The sequence below is a fragment of the Maniola hyperantus genome, chromosome 23 (assembly GCF_902806685.2).
Source record: "Maniola hyperantus chromosome 23, iAphHyp1.2, whole genome shotgun sequence".
NCBI lineage: Eukaryota > Metazoa > Arthropoda > Insecta > Lepidoptera > Nymphalidae > Maniola > Maniola hyperantus.
The window spans coordinates 2,183,697-2,205,583 of record NC_048558.1 but is presented as its reverse complement, the minus strand read 5'-3'; the positions used below and the strand labels follow the sequence as shown (position 1 = coordinate 2,205,583).

Here is a 21,887-nt window from a genome sequence, read left to right as displayed (position 1 = left end):
AATGACGAAATTCAACCTAACTAAGTAGGTATACCAAATACCTACCACTTAACCAAGTAGTATATCAAGTACCGAATAATCGTTTAGGAGCAGTAACGTTATGTCAATTACTAAATCTAGAAATATATGATTCTAAAGTATTAAAAACTATTTGAACTGAAGTAGACGATTATGCTATCAATAAAAATCTCCGCCAATAAATACCTAAATTTCATCTTAAACTTGATGCCACAAAAATCCCCTCTTATCAGAACTGATATAATTTGCATTATCAATAAAATCAATAGTCCAAATATTTCATCGAATCACACAACACAACAAAAGGTGAAAGGGTTTGAACGGTAACAAGACGCACTTAAACCCTTTCGCGCCCAACACAATGGATCAATACTCAATAATCTTATAATAGCCGAAATTGCAAGGGATAAGATTGTAGGATGAAATGTTATTGAAAGAAATCGAAGGGTTAAGACGTTTTTTTGGTAAGTATTAACAGAAAGCCGATTTTGCGTGACAGCTGTTTGATCTTTTGGTTTAGTAAAACAATGGTTATGGGGATATTCGTGGATGTTCTCAGTCATTAATTAGATCTTAATAAATAGTTAATACATTTTGCTAAAGTTTTTGCAGGATTAGTACAAGAAGAATGTCGGAGATAAAAAAGAAATAGTAATTCTACTTTTATAATCCATACTATCCATACTTAATATAACACATAGATGCAATAGTGTGTCTGTCTGTCTGGTAACTTTTCATTACCAATGCACCTTTGTTTTACCAACTTTTATCAAATTTGGACAGAGTTAAGGCATAGTAATTTCAAAATTCTTGTTTTTTAATGTTTGTTGTTAATAATTTGCTTACTCTGTAGTACCTATATAGATAATTTTCTATATTATCTAGACAGAATAAAGAACTTTTTCGTGATAACAATAGTTTAGAAGAAAACAATAATAATGCTTTGTAGATCGGAACGATCTCTAATAAATGGTGAAAATGATAGTGTATACCGCTTTAATTTTTTTCGGCTAGAATTACCTACTTAGATATTTAAAAGCCAGACAGACAGACTTTCCCATTTTAATATCAAAATTTATAACAAAACTAAAAAAACAGGAAAGACCGAAACAAATTCTACAGACATTACCTATTATTGAAAGTCGACATTTTTTATTTTAAATTCGGAAGTTCCAGACCAATAAATATTTTAATAGAAAACTAGGAAAACTTATCAGTGCGCTAGATTTTAAATTGATTTGTTCATGATTTGTTGTTACTAACAGAGTAACCGCAAATAAAATATAATTTGACACTTTTTGCTGATCGCAAAAAGTATCCAATTTCACAGAAAATAGGCTGCGTTCCGAATGATTCCTGGATAAAGTAGGTAAATATTTCATCATCATCATGATCTACCCATTGCCGGCTCATTACAGAGACGGTCTCCTCTCATTGGTTTTGATTGGTAGACTTCACACACCCTTGAGAACATTGTGGAGAACTCTCAGGCATGCAGATTTCCTCACGATGTTTTATTTCGCCGTTAAAGCAAGTGATATTTAATTAATTGAAACGTACGTAACTCCGAAAAGTTACATGTGCGTACCCCGGGCACGAACCCCCGACCTCCGATTAGAAGCCGGACGTCCTAACCACTATCACAGCTTTTTAAAATTAAATTCATTTTCATTATTAATTTTAGTAATTATTTAATAGGTATCTTTTTTTAGAATTCCACCTCCTCACAGATTTTCAAAAATTCCACTCCACTCAGGACGGACGGGGATAAAGAATTTTAATTTAAAGAAAAATAAATAAATGATAGACTTAAAGAGTATGAAGTACTCTTAGCACCTTGTTAGAGAGTAGTAACTGGGTGTCTGGTGCACTTCGACCACGTCCCGTTGCTTGTGCCAAATCTTTTTTCCACGCACATGCATACTTATTGTGAAACCAACTCCCTTCGACGGTATTCCCACTAGTTTATTTTTATTTTTATTCAGATACAAGTTAGCCATTGACTGCAATCTTACCTGGTGGTGAGTGACGAGGCAGTCTAAGATGGAAGCGGGCTAACCTGGAAGGGGTATGGCAGTTTTTAATAAACCCATGCCCCTATGGTTTTACACGGCATCGTACCGGAACGCTAAATCGCTTGGCGGCACGGCTTTGCCGGTTGGGTGGTAACTAGCCACGGCCGAAGCCAGACCAGACCAGACCAGAACTTATAAAATTACAAATCCCTGCCAGGAATCGAACCCCGAATGGGACCTCCAACTAATAAGACCACAGCGCTTACCACTGCGCCAGGGAGGTCGTCAAATTTTCAAATTTCGACATGGGGTTATTCAAGGAGTGTAACAAGACTTCCTGAATGGCCGGCAACGCTTTGGCGGTTCCTCTGGTGCTGCAAATGTTCATGCTCGCTATTATTATTTGAAAAGCGTTACGATTGAGAGCTTATATTTTAGATATTTAAAAGCGTGTCTCCAATCAGACCGCAGCCCTACCGACGCCGGCGCACGCGCCGATGTCAATCAAGATATCGGAAAGTAAAGTTATAGATTTATTGAACATTTCAACCATCAATAGAGTTATAATTTCACTTCCCTTTATTGGATAAACCCTTCATTTATGTAACTAATAATCGTACTATCAACTTTATCTCATTTAAAATAAGAGCTACAATACATAATCTAACATTTGTTTGATCTACCTATAGATAGTATTGATGAAATATCATATTTCTTTGGAAGGGTTACCTACTATTATACTCCGATATTGATGACAATTATTATATACTTAATGCAGATTATAATAATTATTGTGGGCCGATCAATCGGGCAACAGCAGCGAGGCTAAGCCTGCGAATTGAGATGTATAGAGCTTACTTTAACTTAGCTCAGAATTTACTAAAGTACTAAAAAAAAGTACTAAAGTACTAACTTGAAAATGAAATTTTGCACAGAGGTTCCCTTTATAATATAATCGAGGAATAAGGCCGAATTTTAAGAAATCTCCACGGGATATGAATAAATAGTCGCTTATCTTAATAGATTTAAGTACTAGATCATGCCCGTTACTTCAAATGGATTTAGGTTTTTAAAAACCCCATGAAAACTCTTGATTTTCCGGTATTAAAAGCACCTATGTCCTTCCAAGGGATGCAAGCTGTCTTTGTACCAAATTTCATCTAGATCGGTTAAACGGATGGGCCGTGAAAAGCTAGCAGGCAGACAAACAGACAGAACACTTTCGCATTTATAATATTAGAATAGATTTTACTATCAGCTTAGATCATGGTATTATAAGCGCAAAACTTATAGAAAGAAAAGAAAAGTGAATAGAATTTTTATTATTGGTAAACTGATTTTAATTATGATCAAAGAGATTAATTTAACGACGATGCTTAAATTAATAATAACGACTAATATACTGTAAGTGCGACTTATAAATTTACGCAAAAATGTAAATTATGTAAATGCATTTACTTAATGCATTAAATGCAACGCGTGCGTGCTCACCTACACCTGCTTCGTATATTTCCTCGTTTTAGAAACGATATTATTTTTAATATTTAACCGCTTTATATCGCTTTATTGCGTATAACTTTAAAGTAAAATACGGTGTTTTATTTTATAGAAATAATTAAGTATCTAACTCAGAGTTGGTGAGGGGGTGAGCTTTTTATTTCTATCGATTTTGTAATTAATAATTAAATTAAAATAAAACAAAATCAATGGAAGATTTCAAATATGTTTAAAAGTGCTTTTTAAATATTTAACTGAATCTACCTTGCCCTTCCTACCGTGAGGAACCAACTATTAATATACTTACCTAACTATAAAACTTTCCCTTCTGTTCCCTATATTTTGTAAGAAATATTATTATATTTTTACCAGTCCTAACGTGTTGTCCTTATAACGGCATCTTTACAAATGGCACTGAATTTGAAAGCTATCAGCAACAAAGAATCTAATTAATGCACGCGGACATCCCCTGTGTGTTCTCACGATTTTTTTAATTACAACCAAGCAGATGTTTTGTTCCGCAATAAAAAAAGAACGCATCCGAATGCAAAGAAAAAAATGGCTCCGGTAATATTCATCAAACAAAGAATAATCAACGATGACGAGCAAAACTCAAAACCGGAATTCAATTAAGTATACAAAAGAAATTTGGGACCAAACGTCTTGTTCCAGGCATTTAATTATTCACCTTCATAAGGATCCACCAGAAGGAACGTCTCACACGATCGCAAAAGCATCACTAATGACACTAACAATAGCTAAAGTAAAAAACCTGACCCCATAGAATTTATGAATAAAATTAATAATTCCACTGTCCTTAAAATAAAGCTCAAAATAAACACACGCACTCAAAGACTGATTGTCAGAGACAGTCTTAAACTTTAATATGCAAAATAGTATGCAAAACTCGGGTAGGGTGACCGTAAACGGGCTATGCAAATCACCGTGCGAAGTTAGAGTAAAAAACAAATAGTGAAAAAACCGCTTCTATGGGCGGATGATAAATATAAAAACAATTTTTGTATTGTCTACCAGTCGCGTATATAGTAAAGAGTGTAAAGCCCAAAGTCTTCCCTTGCGATACTCCTTTCCCACATGGTTCGAGTATGCAAATTATGGATACTACTTAATCTTTTATTTTAATGGCATCTTTTTGTGTTAGTTCCATTCAGAGTCCGTGGGGTAAATAGGATGAGAAAAAATAGAGAGAAAAAAATTAATGATTCAGCGTATGCAAATGACACTGTCTTCGTGATCCTTGTATGGGAATCTAGATAAAGTCTGGGGTGATGTTTGAAGACCGTTAATTTTTTTTAATCTCGCGAGGGTAAAGGTTTCGTCATTCGTTTACTGAAGATTAAGTATAATATTGTCTGCAGAAGTAACTGGTGATAGATCGGGGTGTACAGTTTTATTGATTATTTTACGTGTTTATTGATTGCTCAATTATTTATTTATGTGAAAGAAGAAAATAGCTTTAGCATTAGACATGCCTACTTACCAAATTAGACTACTATCTGTGCATCGTATTCCTCATTTCTAAGGGTCATGACTCCTTTCCATGCGGTAGGTTTCCAGAACCTTCCGCATACAACTCGACTAAAGGAAATTTCGACTCGTAAGTTTTTATAGCTATTCAGGTGTTAGTCACAATAATTAGCTTAGCTACCTAATCCAGTACCTAGTTACAAAATAATAAGTGACAAAATAGGTTAGATAATATTATACTTTTCTAAATTAAATTTTTCGGCGGTGTTCCCACTAGATTACAACATGGGGTTATTCAAGGGGCGGACCAACAAATTCCTAAAAGGCTGGCAACGCATCGGCGGTTCCTCTGGTGCTGCAAATGTTCATGGGCGGCGGTAATCACTTAACATCAGGTGACCCGCCTGCTCGTTTGCTCGCTATCTCTATTAAAAAAATATTACAATAATAATATTATATTTTTGTTTCAGGTAAGTTAACAATTTGCTGAATGGTAAGCAAAATGGTAAAAAAAAAATTCACTGTAAGCAGGTAAGTAAAACTATCTTTCAAACTAAAGTTTATGTAGGTAATTCTACTAAATTAATAATTAAGTATTTAATAGATATAAATAATTTAATGTAAGCGAGAGTCACCCCTCATTTTGTAAGAGGTGTAAAAATAGTTGCTTCCTTGTTCAATAACACCTCTAATGCTGTCAGTTAACCGATAAATTTTAATAAAATACATTCGATAACAATGTACAATATAATACTATTATAAAGAATAATATTATAATTATGTACATTTTAGTATTTACTTATAGATACTGTCTATTGAGCATTTAATTTAGCGTCAAACAAATAACTACATAAATACCTACTTACAATAATATTCACTTCTAAAATGTATTTATAAGTGTTTTGGATTAAAAAAACTTTTATTCAATGAACAGAATTTAATAAAATTATGATTTTGTTAACAAACTTAGATCATTGTGACAACTTCTGACATCTATCGAGTGGATCAGGAACTATTATTTTAGTTCCATCGATCTTCGATAGATGGCGTTGGCAGGCGATTTTATTGTTATGTAGGAATTTTATAATAATTATATTATTATATAATACGAAACGTATTCTTATTTTAAATTATATTTATTTTAGAGGAAGATAAAACATTTAAATCCATACTAATATTATAAATGCGAAAGTGTGTATGTCTGTCTGTCTGTCCGTCTGTCTGTCCGTCTGTCTGTCTATCTGTGTGTCTGCTAGCCTTTCACGGCCCATCCGTTCAACCGATTTTGACGATATTTGGTACAGCGATAGCTTGCATCCCGGGGAAGGACATAGGCTTTTTATCCCGGAAAATCTAAGAGTTCCCGCAGGATTTTGTAAAATGTAAATCCACGCGGACGAAGTCGCGGGCATCAGCTAGTACTCAATAGTTCTTTTTAAGTATTGAATAATTAAATATTTTATTAATTTGATCACAATATATTGCGATTGCTTAGCTCTAGAAATCTAGGCTGTTTCACTGATACGTGTATTATTTCCTCTTTACCCTATCCCGTGGTAATTTTGAAAAATCCGGCCTTGTTCCTTTACTACATTACAAAGAGAGGTTCCTGTGCAAAATATCAGCTTTCAGTCCAAGGATTATGGGCGTTGATGAGTCAGTCAGTGAGTGAGTCAGGAATTTTCTTTACATTTTATATGTATTTATTACATTAATTCTATGTTATAATTTAATCAGATTTATTCAAAATCCGAAATTCAACAACACAACGTTCCGATGCGCAAACGCAACTCCGCACACATAGACGGCACGCACACACGCAAGTTGCAAACGCACACGTGCATAGCTTTCAAACACACTAGCGACATGTCGCGCGACAAAATATCGCTACACTAGTGTAGCTAGGTACGTAAATGTTGCATACACTAGCATTGAAGGCATTGATGTACGAGGAGTCTACGTTGACGTCATAATGCCTCTACAATAAAGATTCAATCCTTGAAATTTTGTATGCAAGCATGGCTTTGAGTACTTTCTTATTTTAAGGAGTGAAAGTCTAGATTGGCTATTCATACTTGAAACGAAAAATACAGCTATAACTGTGGTTTTGATCGAATTATGAAGATTATTTAATAAACCAAAGAAGATTAACAAAAGGGGCAAGGATAAATTGTCCTATTAATGTAGTCTGATTCTAGCCGACTACAGAAAAAAAGCCTTATCACTAAAGTGATCTCACTGTGATAACCTTTAACAGGATAGACAAAAAGGCTTTATAAAACTGCCTATTTTGATTTACTTCAGAACAGAGGCATCAGAGGAGATTATGACTTTTTGACCTCTTATTATAATACCTAATAGGTAGTCCCTCTCTCTGCGTTATATTTTTCAATGCTGAGGATCCTTAGGGATTTTATTCAAATGAAATAATGCAATAGACTTAGGATGTTCCGCACTTTATACTACACCAATACTATAATAATCTTAATATACTGTGATGTATAATATTCTCATCATCATCATCGTTGTCGTCAACCGATAGACGTCCACAGCTGGACTTAGGTCGCTTGACTTCCACATGCCACGATCTTGCGCCGCCACCATCTAACGGCGACTCGTTTGATGTCGTTTGTCCTTCTAAGTACATATGTCTTCGTTATCGCAACATATAGACATACATTGCTAGACAAAGATCCCTTACAAGGATCTCCATAGAAGAAGGTCTTATGCTACTGGTGTCCCAGCTGGACATGTCAAATTAATGTGTTAACTTAAAGATAACTCATTTTAGGTCAACCAAGGGGGCTCTAATAAATCTCCGCTGTCTGTCCGTCTATCTGTCCGCCTGTCCATCCATCTGTCCCATTGTCGGCGGGCTGTATCTCATGTATTGTAACGTATATGTAGAGTTGAAATTTTCACAAAGTGTGTATTTCTATTGCCAATAACAAAAACAAGATGGTGAGTTTCAAAATGACCGCTATGCAAATTAAGTGTTACATCTTGTATGATAGTACGGAACCATTCGAATGCAAGTCCGACTCATATCTTGGTTTATTTCGTACAAACGTTGCGACTATAAAACTTTTAGTCGCGCGACTGTCTGTAATGTGCTCTTACACTTACGTATGAAGAATGAGTCGCGAGCCATGTGGTAGTCGTCGGCAAGTATTTTGATGAATTCCAAATAGACTACATGTGCGTTTCACTTGCAAGACTACCTTTGATTAATTCTTACCCGCCTTCAAATGTGATGGGTTATGTATTTAGATTTTATTTTGCTTTTAGAGATATTATATTTATTTCTGACCTCTGCATCGCTAAAATTTGTAAAAGTCTGCTATTACAGATATTATGTTTATTTATATCGCCTGCTTTGATGAAATTTTTGAAAATCTTTTGGGGATGGCAATTTCCATAGAATAGAATAGAATAGAATGTTGTTTTATTCATGTAAACTTTTTACAAGTGCTTATGAATAGTCAGGTAGTTTTAATTTACCACTGGTTCGGAATGCCATGAATCCTGAAACACTTCTCTTTTTATTTCTTCACCTTTTTTCTTTTTTTTCATTGTTCCAAATTCTCATTTCCTATCATATGACATATATTTCCTATTACCCCTTGGGGGGTAAAAATTCCAATAATCGTATTTTTTACCGTAAGTTGAGATAACTTCTGGAGTTAGGTTTCATGATATTATATAGGTATGTTGTCACGGTAACGAGGTCATAAGGGTCGCGTATTAGTAAGTACCTTCATTATAAATGCGAAAGTGTGTTTGTTTGTTGGTTTGTTCTTCAATCACGTCGCAACGAAGCAATATGGGTATAGTTAAAGTCATGGAGAGTGACATAGGCTACCTTTTAGCCCGGGAAATCAAAGAGTTCCTCCGGGATTTTTAAAAATCTAAATCCACGCGTGCAAAGATGCGGACATCAGCTAGTAATAAATAAATAAAATAAAAAAAATATTATTAAAATTTTATCATTAAAGTAACGTAAGTAGTAAGTAAATTAGATTATTAAAGTATAGAGCGCATTTCAGCGAGAAGCCACTTGTTTACTTTTTAAGTCATTTACGAAAAAATAGACAACACTTAGGTGTCTATCCGCTAAAACGTACACGGCGCCTCCCATGACGACGCTAGGGGGGAGGGAGGGGAGTGAAACCTGATTTTCGGTCTATGCTGACCTTGTGGCGGACACATTACATCACAGAATTTTACAACGCCTTTAAATGAATCACTCTTCAACCTAACTTCAACCTTGACTCAACTAGTTAAGGTTGATTTTTAATTGAATTTGGTTTGGTGCAGTTTAGGCGTTATAGAATAAGCAGTAAAGAGTACTTTTCGGTTACCAAGTAAGGTTTTTCCGGCTAAGTCTTTCCGCATTTTGTTTTGTTGGTAATTTGTTTAAGTTTTCTTTAGTTGTTTGTTGATCCTACTTTAGACGATTGTTTATGTTTTTGTAGATAGGTATAAGTCCCGCAAATTGCTAATGCCCGTGGCCGCCATTTTAGTGACGTCAGCACTAGACTGAAGTTTCGAGCTGATGGTATATTTTTATTTCAGCTGACGTAAATATTTTTTTTTTAATAGAGATAGCGAGCCAACGAGCAGGCGGGTCACCTGATGTTAAGTGATTACCGCCGCCCATGAACATTTGCAGCACCAGAGGAACCGCCGATGCGTTGCCGGCCTTTTAGGAATTTGTTGGTCCGCCTCTTGAATAACCCCATGTTATAATCTAGCGGGAACACGGCCGATGGGAAATGGATTGAAAATGACGTGATTTCGATGTTAATGAGACATGGTTCCAGCGCAATAGCAATTTGCAGGACATACCTGGCAAAGTACGGGCTTATATTAGAAAAAGTACAAAAGGCCTTCCTAAGATACCTGTATAAACGTTGCTATGGATATTATCCTTTCCTATACCCAACCAAATTTCTGTTAGGTTGCTTAGGTTTCAACTCCCTGGAGGTCAGACGCATTTGCGACCAACTCAAAATTATGTGTCAAATTTTGCGAGGAGATGTTAATGCTCCAGAACTTCATAACCAACTGTGTCGCATACGTGTCCCTGAATCCAACAGTAATCTTCGTCCACGAAAAAATAAACTTTTCGTGGTCCCACATCATCGCACTGTTGCTAGATCTATGTCACCTATACCCCGTTCATTAGCATCATTCAACGCGCTTTTGGACAATAATGCTCAATGGGACCCATTTAATGATGGGTCTATAATACTGGTTCGGGAGTTACTGAAGTACGCTGAGAGCATTGCATGAATATGTCATTCAATGTTCTCAGCGTACATATTCAAAATTCTTTGATCTTTTATCGTTTTGTATTTTATGTCTTTTTTCTTGTACCTTTATTTGTATTTAAATTTATTATTAATCATCTAGTTAGTGTAAGTGGCACTGCCGTTCTAATTAGATATAAAATAAATAAAAAAAATAAAAAAAAAATACCTACACATTTGTAATATTTAATTAACCATCAGCATCATCATGATCAACCCGTCACCGGCTCACTACTGAGCACGGGTCTCCTTTTTGATTGAGAAGGGTTTAGGCCATAGTCCACCACGCTGGCACTGTGCGGTTTGGCTGACTTTACACACCTCTTAAGAACATTATGTTGAACTCTCTTTTCCTTCACCATTAAAGCAACACATCATCGAAAAGTTACAGGTGCGTGCCCGGGATCGAACCCGTATAGAGAGAGGGCTTGAGCTCCGGAATTCCAGTTAAGAGTTTCTACAAATTACAGGTTCGTTAGCAAAACCGGAGTTGTAGTGAAAATAACCGGAGTTTCGATTTTCATATTTTTAGAAATAAGTCTGATACCTATTACCTAAGCTGAAAATAGTAGTAGGTAGGTAGCCCTAATAGGTAGGAAGGAATGATTTTTAGAAAATTCAACCGAACGAAAAAAAAACCGGCCCGCGCAACGAGGGTTTATTTATTTATTTATTTTTATTACTACGTACTAGTCGTATTTTTTCGACATTTTGCACGATATTTCAAAAACTATGATGCATAAAAATAAATAAAAATCTGTTTTAGAATGCACAGGTGAAGACCTTCATGATTCTAGGTCAACGGGAAGTACCCTGTAGGTTTCTTGACAGAACGACAGACAGACAGACAGACAACAAAGTGATCCTATAAGGGTTCCGTTTTTCCTTTTGAGGTACGGAACCCTAAAAACTAGTCGATGAAAATTTAGGTAGGTAGGTATATTCTACGTAGTTGGTAAATAAGTGATCTTGTTTTGTCCTTCACGGATTGCTGAGATCAGATCCCAATCGCTCCGTGTAATAAGATTTTTAGTTACCTATCTTAAATTAATTATTATGGGTTAAATTTGAAGTTTGTTAGTACCTATATTAATAAAATTATTTAATTAATTAATTAATTGAATATATTTAATTATATTTTACAAGTATAATTACTTAATTAAAACATGGAAAAATAAAATATAGTCAATTAAGAAAACTTAAGTAGGTAAGTATTAAAAAATGCTTATAAATAATAAATAAATAAATAAAATGTTTTTATTTCGACCAACAAGGATCATATTGGTGTTAGTGATTACACGAAACTTAAACCTAATTGTTAGTAAAAAATCTATAACTATTTAAATTAGGACAGGACCTATTTGCCAGCACGTGAATCATACAACAGTGATTCAAGTACTGGCAGTCGATCCTGTCAGAAAATACCTTCAGGAGGCCGTTGGGGCTGGACCGGACTCTACGCAACAGGGATGTGCACCGCGCCCGCATAGTAGTATAAAAACAGTCTACATGCGCCTCGGCGAACATCCCTGACGCGCTGCAGAATCTGGGCAGCCACATCAGCATCCTGAATGCTTAGATAATAAAAAATAGTTTTTTTATTTTTATTCAGATACAAGTTAGCCCTTGACTGCAATCTCACCTGGTGGAACTGATAATGCAGACTAAGATGGAAGCGGGCTAACCTGGAAGGGGTATTGGCAGTTTTTATTAAACCCAGACCCTTTTGGTTTCTACACGGCAGTACTGGAACGCTAAATCGCTTGGTGGCACGGCTTTTCCGGTAGGGTGGTAACTAGCCACGACCGAAGCCACCCATCAGACCAGAAATTTAGAAATTATAAAATTTCAAATCCCTGCCAGGAATCGGACCCGGGACCTCCCACTAATTAGGACTTAATAAGGACCACAGCGCTTACCACTGTGCTAGGGAGGTCGTCAATTTATTATAGCTGCTATACCAATTGTTTTTTTTTTTCAAAAAAATATTTAGCCAAACCTGTTCACTGTTCAGGCGTTTAGAAGTTTTGGTAGAATACAGAAAAAAGGCTGAAAACAACACTGCTCTTTTTGAGCCGTCTTTTAAAAACAAGAAGGAACTATCATAAAAGGAAGATTTTATAATGTCATGGCGCCGAGTCTTTCTCTAAACTAAATTTAGAGTAGGTATCTGCATCTTTTTCTCTTTAATATTGCTAAAAAAGGACAAAAGAAAATTGAATGAAACTAGAAAGGATTTTTAAAAAATCATCAAAACCTACCTAGGTCCACGCAGACGCAGTCACGGAATAAAGCTAATTATAGTTATAAATCCAAAATACTCAAGGTCAAGGTATTATAAGGAGTATCCGTGGTCAGGCAACGAAAAGATTTTGATAACCAAAATATAATTACGTTGGACCGGTTTTCATGTGGTTTTATGCAAATTGCCTTCATTGCAATTAAAGTTGATACCTAACTAAGGCATTCTACACAATGGACGGTTTAAGCGCAGACGCAGTTGACTTCGATCGCGACTGACGGTCAATACCTAATATTCGTATAGCTGTAAAATTCGTCAGATAAGTAAAGTTTATTTGGTTATTGATTGGATTAATAATTAATCAATATAATATTGACACTGATTCTGATCGCAACTAAATATTATATACCTACTAATATTATAAATGCGAAAGTGTGTCTGTCTGTCAGTCCTTTTTAGGAATATTAAAGTGAATAAGATGCAGATACTACTCTATGTTTCATTTAGAAAATCGTCGCCATCTGTTATCGATAAATTGTAAGTATAATTAATTATTTTTGACAAGTAACAATGTGTCAAACATCAGGTGACCCACCTGCTCGTTCGCTCGCTATTTACATATTTTTTAAATAACAATGTTGCTAAGTAATCCAATCCTAAATCTAAGAAGTAACAGCTATCGACAGATTACGGATAGATTGATAATTATTGATTGTAGCCATTATTTGTGTAAAACACGTCCTATCTTTCTCAAATTTCCTTTATTACTGACTAGCTGATGCCCGCGACTTCGTACGCGTGGATTTAAGTTTTCAAAAATCCTGTGGGAACTCTTAAATTTTCCGGGATAAAAAGTAGCCTATGTCCTTCCCCGGATTGCAAGCTACCTCTGTACCAAATTTCGTCAAAATCGGTTGAACGGTTGAGCCGTAAAAAGCTAGCAGACAGACAGACAGACACACTTTCGCATTTATAATATTAGTATGGATTACTTATTAATATACTTAAACTACTACACCTCACCTCGGGAGCGAGTAAAAAAAATTGTCCATTATATTTTTTTACATAAGATTATACCTACTATGAATAAAGTTATAAACGGCTTAGTTCTAAACGGTGACTGAATTTGGGAACTAATAATTTCAAAGTACGCAATGCTTGCGATGTCATGTGTCAAATATAACATCGTGTCCCATTTAATCAGGATCCGGAAATATCAATCAATATAAATCACAAAACTCGGAGCGTCAAAAAGATCGTTCAATTCGCGATATTATTCTAGAATTTATTATGTAGACGTCCTAAATCTAATTCAGCACCAAACTTGTTCGCGAGATTTATTCTGTATTCAATTAATATTCATTTTAAATTGATTTATGTGGCGATTATATAATTTGGCAGCTATGGACAATCGGTATTTTTATTTATCTAATTAACTATCCACCATGTTTTTGTTGTTGTTGTAAAGTAGCAGAGATTTTATGAATAATAATCTTGAGCCCTAGTCCCAAATTTTCCATTTGAAATTATGTAGATTATGATTAAATATTTTATTCTATGGATTCATAACTTTTTCACTTTTTAATTGGGGTTCCGTATCTCCAGGGAAAAAAGGAAACCTAATACGGTCACTTCTGACCGTATGTCTGCCTTATAGGTTCCTTTTTAGGTCTGCCTGACCGTTGTGTCTAACAAGACCAGTCGAGGAGATCAAAACCTATGGGGTAGGAACCTACAGTAGGTACGCGACAGAAAGTAATGTACATCGGCCATTATAATGACATTTCGGATTTGTAGAGCGTTGTCACTCATACCTATATGACGTTTTGTCGGCCTCAACGACAAATTAAAAATATTATAAAATTTGGCCTAAGACTAAAAGATTTCTCAAGATTTAGAGGCCCCTAGACTTGACGCTCGGGGCGGACCCCTACATGTCGATAGTCGATACATCTTTTCCGATCCATAAACATTCGAGCAGAAAATTAATATCTCAATTCTCAATGCAAGACTAGACTCGAACTAATAAATCAATTATCAAATAAATTATTTGAGTGCACAAAAAATTACACATTATTGATTATGCAAATCGTAGTGGTAAAGAATATAAATCGCCTCCACTTGATTACGCAAATCAGAGCCTTTTTCTGCTTATTCCAACAAAAAAACTTTCATTATGATCATCTGGCGCCATAAAAACTACAATTGTGCCGTTTCGGACGCTTCTTAACGCCATTTTGTTTTTATTCCGCCGAAAAAACTGAGCGGTTAGCGTTTTTTTTGTTTCAGTTTTTTTGTCGCGTAACATACTGGGTCAGTGTGTCTGTCTCTATTTGTCTTTTATGGTATTTTATTTAAATTTTCTGAGTCATAGTTGACACGATCGGTGTTTTATAGTCTGAGAGATTGCTGTAAAACGGTTAAACGCTTTTACACAAAGAGTGGAAGAATTGTTTCTTGCAACGTATTATCTTCTAGGCAAGCGCGTTCCAACCTCATTGCTTTCGGTATGATTGTCATCAACAAAAAACCAATATATATATATGATGACCTGAAGGTGGTGGGGAGCGGGTGGATGAGGAAGGCTGAGGACCGTGTTTGGTGGCGTGCTCTTGGAAAGGCCTATGTCCAGCAGTGGACGCAAACAGGCTGATGGATTGGATTGGATTGGATATATATAATTTGTCTGTACTTACACTATATTATTATTAAACTTGGCTTAGCTGCAATCAGACCTGGTGGCAATGGCAAGTGACGATGCAGCCTAAGATGGAGCGAAATATTCACTCTTGACTTGAAGGTCAGGAAGGAAAAACTGATGCTGGAAGAGTGTTCCAAATCGGCGGCTCGTATTAGAAATGAGGAGGCAAATCGCTTCATACGTATCCATGGAATTTCAACTACGTATGGGTGCAGACTGCAGACCTTGGCGATGCTTTACGGTACAATAGTTGAAAGGTGAAGGAGGAACCAGGTCAAAAGTTCTTGGGCACACACTCCGAAATATATCCTGTAGAATACCGATAGACAGGCAACTTTGCACCGATATTCTAAACTTTGAAGTTTAGAATTGACCAGCAGCGCTTCGACTCTTCGAAATGAGGAATACAATCCAAAAAGATATAATGGGTCATTTCAGCGAAAGTTCTTAGTTGTAAAATATATGAACTCACAAGTTGTTACTTTTGACGGCCCTCTCTATGCCTATAAGGTTTATTTATATTCGTGTAATTTGTCCCTTTTTTAGTTTAATCGTTTGTTTACATTTTTTATCGATATTTTTTGTAAAAATGAAGCACATAATGAGTTTTTTAAACATAAGATTACCTCTTAGCATACAATAGGTTATGTAATTAAATCGTTTTTATAACCAGCTGCTAAATAAAATTGAAACAGACACCAGACAACAGACACCAAAACCGAAAAATATGGATTTACTTATATTATTATAATTCTTTCGGAATTACAAGATTTACATTAAAATTTAATTGGGTACTCAACATTCCTTTGTAATTTTAATTCTATTTTATTATGTAAAGTAAATGCATTTTTGTTTATAAGATGGAACATAAAAGCGAGGACGTTCAAAGAATTACTATTTTGAAATAGTACTTAATATATTATTTAGTTCTAATTAGGTAAATAATAATAATTTTACAGTCAAAATAAAATTATTATTATTTCCATAATTATTATTTATATATATTATTTTTATTTAAATTATTATTATTTATATACTTATTATATTAGTCAAAATGTTGATACTGACTCATTGAAAAATAAATATCATGCTGTAATTTTAGCGTTTAAACTACCGTTACAGACCGGGACAGATATTATTTAGAATCATGCTGTAAGTTATATAACCTAATATTTACCTAAAATGTTTTTTTTGTAAGAATATTAGCCATATTAAATGACTAATATTCCCCTTTCCTCTCCAATTAAGCGTCAGGCTTGTGCTAGGAGTAGGTACGACAATAGTGCAACGGGCGGGATTTGAACCGTCTACCTTTCGGTTTTCAGTCCACTCCTATACCGGTTGAGCTATTGAGGCTCAGTTTGATTTAGTTTATAGGTAGGTAGGTATATTTGTAAAATAATCATAAAAAATATTACTTACATTACAATTGAAACACTTTACCTACTACCATGCGACATCGGCCATGGTAGTAGGTAAAGTGGCAATATGGCACCCATTTCTCGGTACCATATTCTTCAAAATCGATTGAACGCATAATATGGGCCGTGAAAAGGTAATAGACATACAGATAAAGAGACTTAATTAACCCTAGTCAGACATTTAAATAATGTTAATCACAAATAATTATGAGAAATATTAATAAAATATTAGAATATTAGAATGTTATTATATAATAATATTAGGTAGGTATGTGTATCTAAATCGTGTTGATGATTTATAGACACGAACTAATATTTTAAAAAAATAGCGACGGATTACCATAAAAAACATTATTAACTAATGTCAGTTTGTAACCTTGACTTTGAGACTGACGCAATGTACCTACCTACATTCAGCTTAAAGATATATGTGTGAATAATTAATTATTTATTTATAACAAGTTTTAAATATTTTTTAATAAGTAACTTTAGTTTTTGAATTATGTACCTATGGTTAAACTAACTGTTGGTTTGACACTTAAGTAAACAAATACATGTAGGTATTCATCGATATAAATGACAAGATAAAATTATTATGGTCAAGCGAACAAAACTGACGTTGCATTAAACCCATACCCCTTTGGTTTCTACACGGCATCGTACCGGAACGCTAAATCGCTTGGCAGCACGGCTTTGCCGGTAGCGTGGTAACTAGCCACGGCCGAAGCCTCCCACCAGACCAGACCAGAAATTTAGAAATTATAAAATTCCAAACCCCTGCCAGGAATCGAACCCGGGACCTCCCACTATTAAGACCACTATTACGCACCAATGAGTCTGTTAACTTCAACGGATAACTTTTCCCCTGACGTTATGTTGGCACCATTGCTTTGTTTGCTTTATTCCTTAGAACTTAGGGTTTATTACTGTGTGATTTGCAATGGTGCCAACATAACGTCAGGGGAAAAGTTATAGTGAACGGTCTGTAGGTGTTTCTGTGCATTTTACGTGAAATTACCCAAGAACACAGCGATTAAGTAAGTGTTTCTGTAATATCATTTAACTCCTCACCCAAGCTTGTGAATAGGAACCGATGTTTTTGTTGGTTCAATCTTAGTGATTGACGTGTAGGCATTAGTCGTAAATCGTAATACGCGCTTCTATACTAGGTGTTGGGGTGACTAGGCATCGTGGTTATATTAGGAATGTCCTGCAAAAAAATTAAGTTACCATAAAACTGTTTCACTTTTCAAGTAGATACAAGTTCATATTGTGCTCACTATGAAACTATAAAAAATTCTATTCAATCCATACTAATATTATAAATGCGAAAGTGTGTCTGTCTGTCTGTCTGTCTGCTAGCCTTTCACGCATCCGTTCAACCGATTTTGGCAAAATTTGGTACAGATATAGATAGCTTACATCCTAGGGATCTTACATAGGCTACTTTTTATCCCGGAAAATCAAAGAGTTCCTACGGGATTATTAAAAACCTAAACCCACGCGGATGAAGTCGCGGGCATCATCTAAAATTACATACGTTGAATGTTATTCTATACCAAAAATACTATTTTCAATTCCTTTTTTTAATGAAAATATTACAATAAAACTTAAAGCTAGCCTATTTTCTATTTTTAGTTATATTATTTTCTGACATATTTATCTCATGTCTTAATTTTAAGGTAGGTAAGATACCACTAAAACCATTTCGATTTTAAAATTCTAATCCTATGGTGACCCTACAGACAGGTTTTTGGCTAAGTGCAGATCGAGTCTGACCTCACAGCGACGCTATCTACCTACCTATGTACCTATTTATGTAGTATGTCCCTATGTAAGGAGTTCTTGGTAATAATATAATACTAAATATCGCTCTTCGACGTCAAGTGTCTGCGATCATCAACCACCTGATGGACGCATTTACACCGAACCGAACATTTAAATTAATGTCTATTAAAAACTATAAGTCGACACCGGCAAGGAAAAACATCGTTGCTCACTTTTTAGCGATTTTAATCATATCCTTAGTAAACAAAAATGCTCTTTTTTTAACTCATCCCTGTATCTAATTTCATTCGCATTAAGATTTAAGCAAGAAGAAAAACATTGTAATTCAGCAACCACTGACTAACAAAAAAAAACTGAAGATACTAAAAGGGTATATTAAGGGCCGGTTGTTTCAACAAACTTTGACGGACACGTAACCTTTAATTATGGCGCTAACGAACGTAAGTAAAGAAAAAGCGTTGATTCAGCATCTATTAGCGCTAACGTTCGTTAAAAAGTTACGTTTACGTTAACCAGTGCTGGCGCCATTGGTGATCGTCAAATCAGTTCGTAACTTCATACTTCTTACAAACGGAATATTTTATTTACAAATTATAATGGAATCAATTTAATTCAAAGCTTTTAATGATAGTTTTTTTGAAGATTTTGTAAGAAAGAAAAAGTGTTTAAAATGCGAAGTAGCAATATTAATAACTATGTATATAATTTAATATACTTAAAATGAAATAAGAAAAGGATACGGAGAAGTAAGTTAATTTTTAGGGTTAGTTTCGCAACCAAAATAACAATGACGAACAGTTTTTTGTACAATGAAGCAACGCACTTAAATTAACAGATGTTAAAGTTCGTCTACGTCCGTTAAATTTTAACGAACGGATCTTACGAAGACCAATGGTTTGAAACAACCGGCCCTAAGTTACACACATTTACCTACGACTGCCATCAATAATGTTACATAACTAAAATTGTAATGTAAGATATTCTCTTATTCTCGGCAAGAATTATTTCGAATTAAATTGCCTTACGCCTTACCCCCAGGCATTGTATCTCAGAGTTACAATATTTTTGCAAATATTTTAATCCTTGAAGATTTCTTAAGAAACGTTATTCTTATATCCCTCAGTGAAGTAGCAATGAACCAACCAATGTCAAATGAGTTTGATAATTTTCATTTAGTATGATCACTGAGTTTGCGAATGACCCCGCAGGAGAAATGTAGAATCATTTTTCAATAGCAAATTCCTCAAAAGGCGGCAACATTGGTGATTCCTCTGGTACTACCAATGGCCAATATTCATAGGCAGAAAATTGCCTATATATATTCTCATAGAGCGAGAGGTCCTGATTCGATTTCCTCACAAATAAAACACTGTCGTAGCATTCATGTTACACTTCGGTGTAACAGTCATCCACCACTCACCGCAAAGTACGAAAACATTTCTACAAGATGTTTGATTTGAATCGTAAGCCATAATTTAGGATTCCAAGTTATGACATCATGAAACAAATTACATGTTAGGATTATTGCTAACTGATTATATTAATGGTTGGATCCAAATTAACTTACCTAAGCAATATTAGATAGAGGCCTTAATCTTGTACGTTATATATTTTCATTATATGTTTTCATTTTATGTATTAGTTTGTAATACCCCTTTTATTTATTTTTTGCTATAAAAATATGTAATTTGGTATTAAATATTTAAGAAATTAATGAAATTTTGGTGGACTACCTTTGGTCGTATCAGGCAGTGGCTGTATCGGAAAGTGGTCATATTGGGATGTAAGTAACAATCATAACGGACCGCAACGCTTAAAACTACTCATTTATAACTGATTTAAAAAAAAGAATTTTACAAAAAGACGGGTTTCTTGCAATGTTATTATAAAATTTGCAGATCACTGTTATGATCATTTTTACATGTAATTTTTAACTTAATATTTTGTTGATCCAATTTTTCTTGTAAAAATTATGTATTTTGAATAAGTCTAGTGGGAACACCATCAAAGGGAGTAGGTTCCACAGTTGGAATGTGCGTGGAAAGAAGATTTATACGTTAAGTACAATTATGGAGAACTCTCAGGCATCCTGGTTTCCCTGTGAGGTTTCCTCACGATGTTTTCCTTCACCATTGTATATTTATGGGTTGTATTTTCATTGCCTGAAATAAAAACATTTTATTTTATTTATTATTTTTATTATTGTATCTATCTTGTTTCTATGTAGCTAGTCCAAGGTTTCGAACAGTGAACTTATATAATATAGACCGTACGAAATGACTTCTCATACGCCATTTTAACTCTATGGGTCATGTCAAAAGTACGGTTCACCTTTAAAATAAGGACTAAAATCGTACTTTTGACATAAAATCAGTAAGTACCCTTATTATAAATGCGAAAGTGTGTTTGTTTGTTGGTTTGTCTTTCAATCACGTTGCAACGGTGCAACGGATTGACGTGATTTTTTGCATGGGTATAGATATAGACCTGAAGAGTGACATAGGCTACTTTTTATCCTGGAAAATCAAAGAGTCCCACAGAATTTTTAAAAACCTAAATCCACGCGGACGAAATCGTGGGCTTCACCTAGTTTGACACATAACGTTCAAATTGCGCGTGAAAAGTCATTTCTTACGCATTATACACCTATCATCATCAACTTATAGACGTCCACTGCTGGACATAGGTCTCTTGTAGGGACTTCCACACGCCACGGTCTTGCGCCGCCTGGATCTAGCGGCTCCATGCGACTCGTCTGATGTCGTCCGTCCACCTAGTGGGGGGCCTTCCAACGCTGCGTCTCCCGGTGCGAGGTCGCCATTCTAGCACCTTGGGACCCCAACGTCTATCGGTTGTACGAACCATGTGCCCTGCCCATTGCCACTTCAGCTTCGCAACCCGTTGAGCTATACATAATATGTCGGTTACTCTACACGGTTATACACCTATAGATTAATAGAACCATTGTTTTTCAAACTCATGATAGGTATGAGCAGTGGCGTGCACAGGGTTTGAAGCCAGGGTATGCATTAGTTAAGTAGGAACCTGTTTACTGGCAGGTCATAATGAAAAATATGCATTGAGCTATTACAACTGGGGTAAGCAGTGAATTTATGCCTCTATTGCCTGCACGTCACTGGGTATGAGATGCCGCACACTTTTAATTCGTATTCGTAACCGATCCCATTTGCATGCGCTCGACCTTGACTATTATTTACAATTGCTAAATAATGTATTGTATGATATACCTACCCACCAACTTGACTTTATAGTCTACTAGCTGATGCCCGCGACTTCGTCCGCTTGGAATTAGGTTTTTAAAAATCCCGTGGGAACTCTTTGATTTCCGGGATAGAAAGTAGCCTATGTCACTCTCCAGGTCTTTATCTATACCCATGCAGAAAC

At 35.3% G+C, this 21,887-nt stretch overlaps 1 protein-coding gene across 1 annotated transcript in view; it reads left to right on the top strand.

The window, feature by feature from the left end:
* Positions 1–21,887, top strand: part of rn (rotund) — a 220,276-nt gene that overhangs the window by 102,391 nt on the left and 95,998 nt on the right. The window lies entirely within an intron of this gene.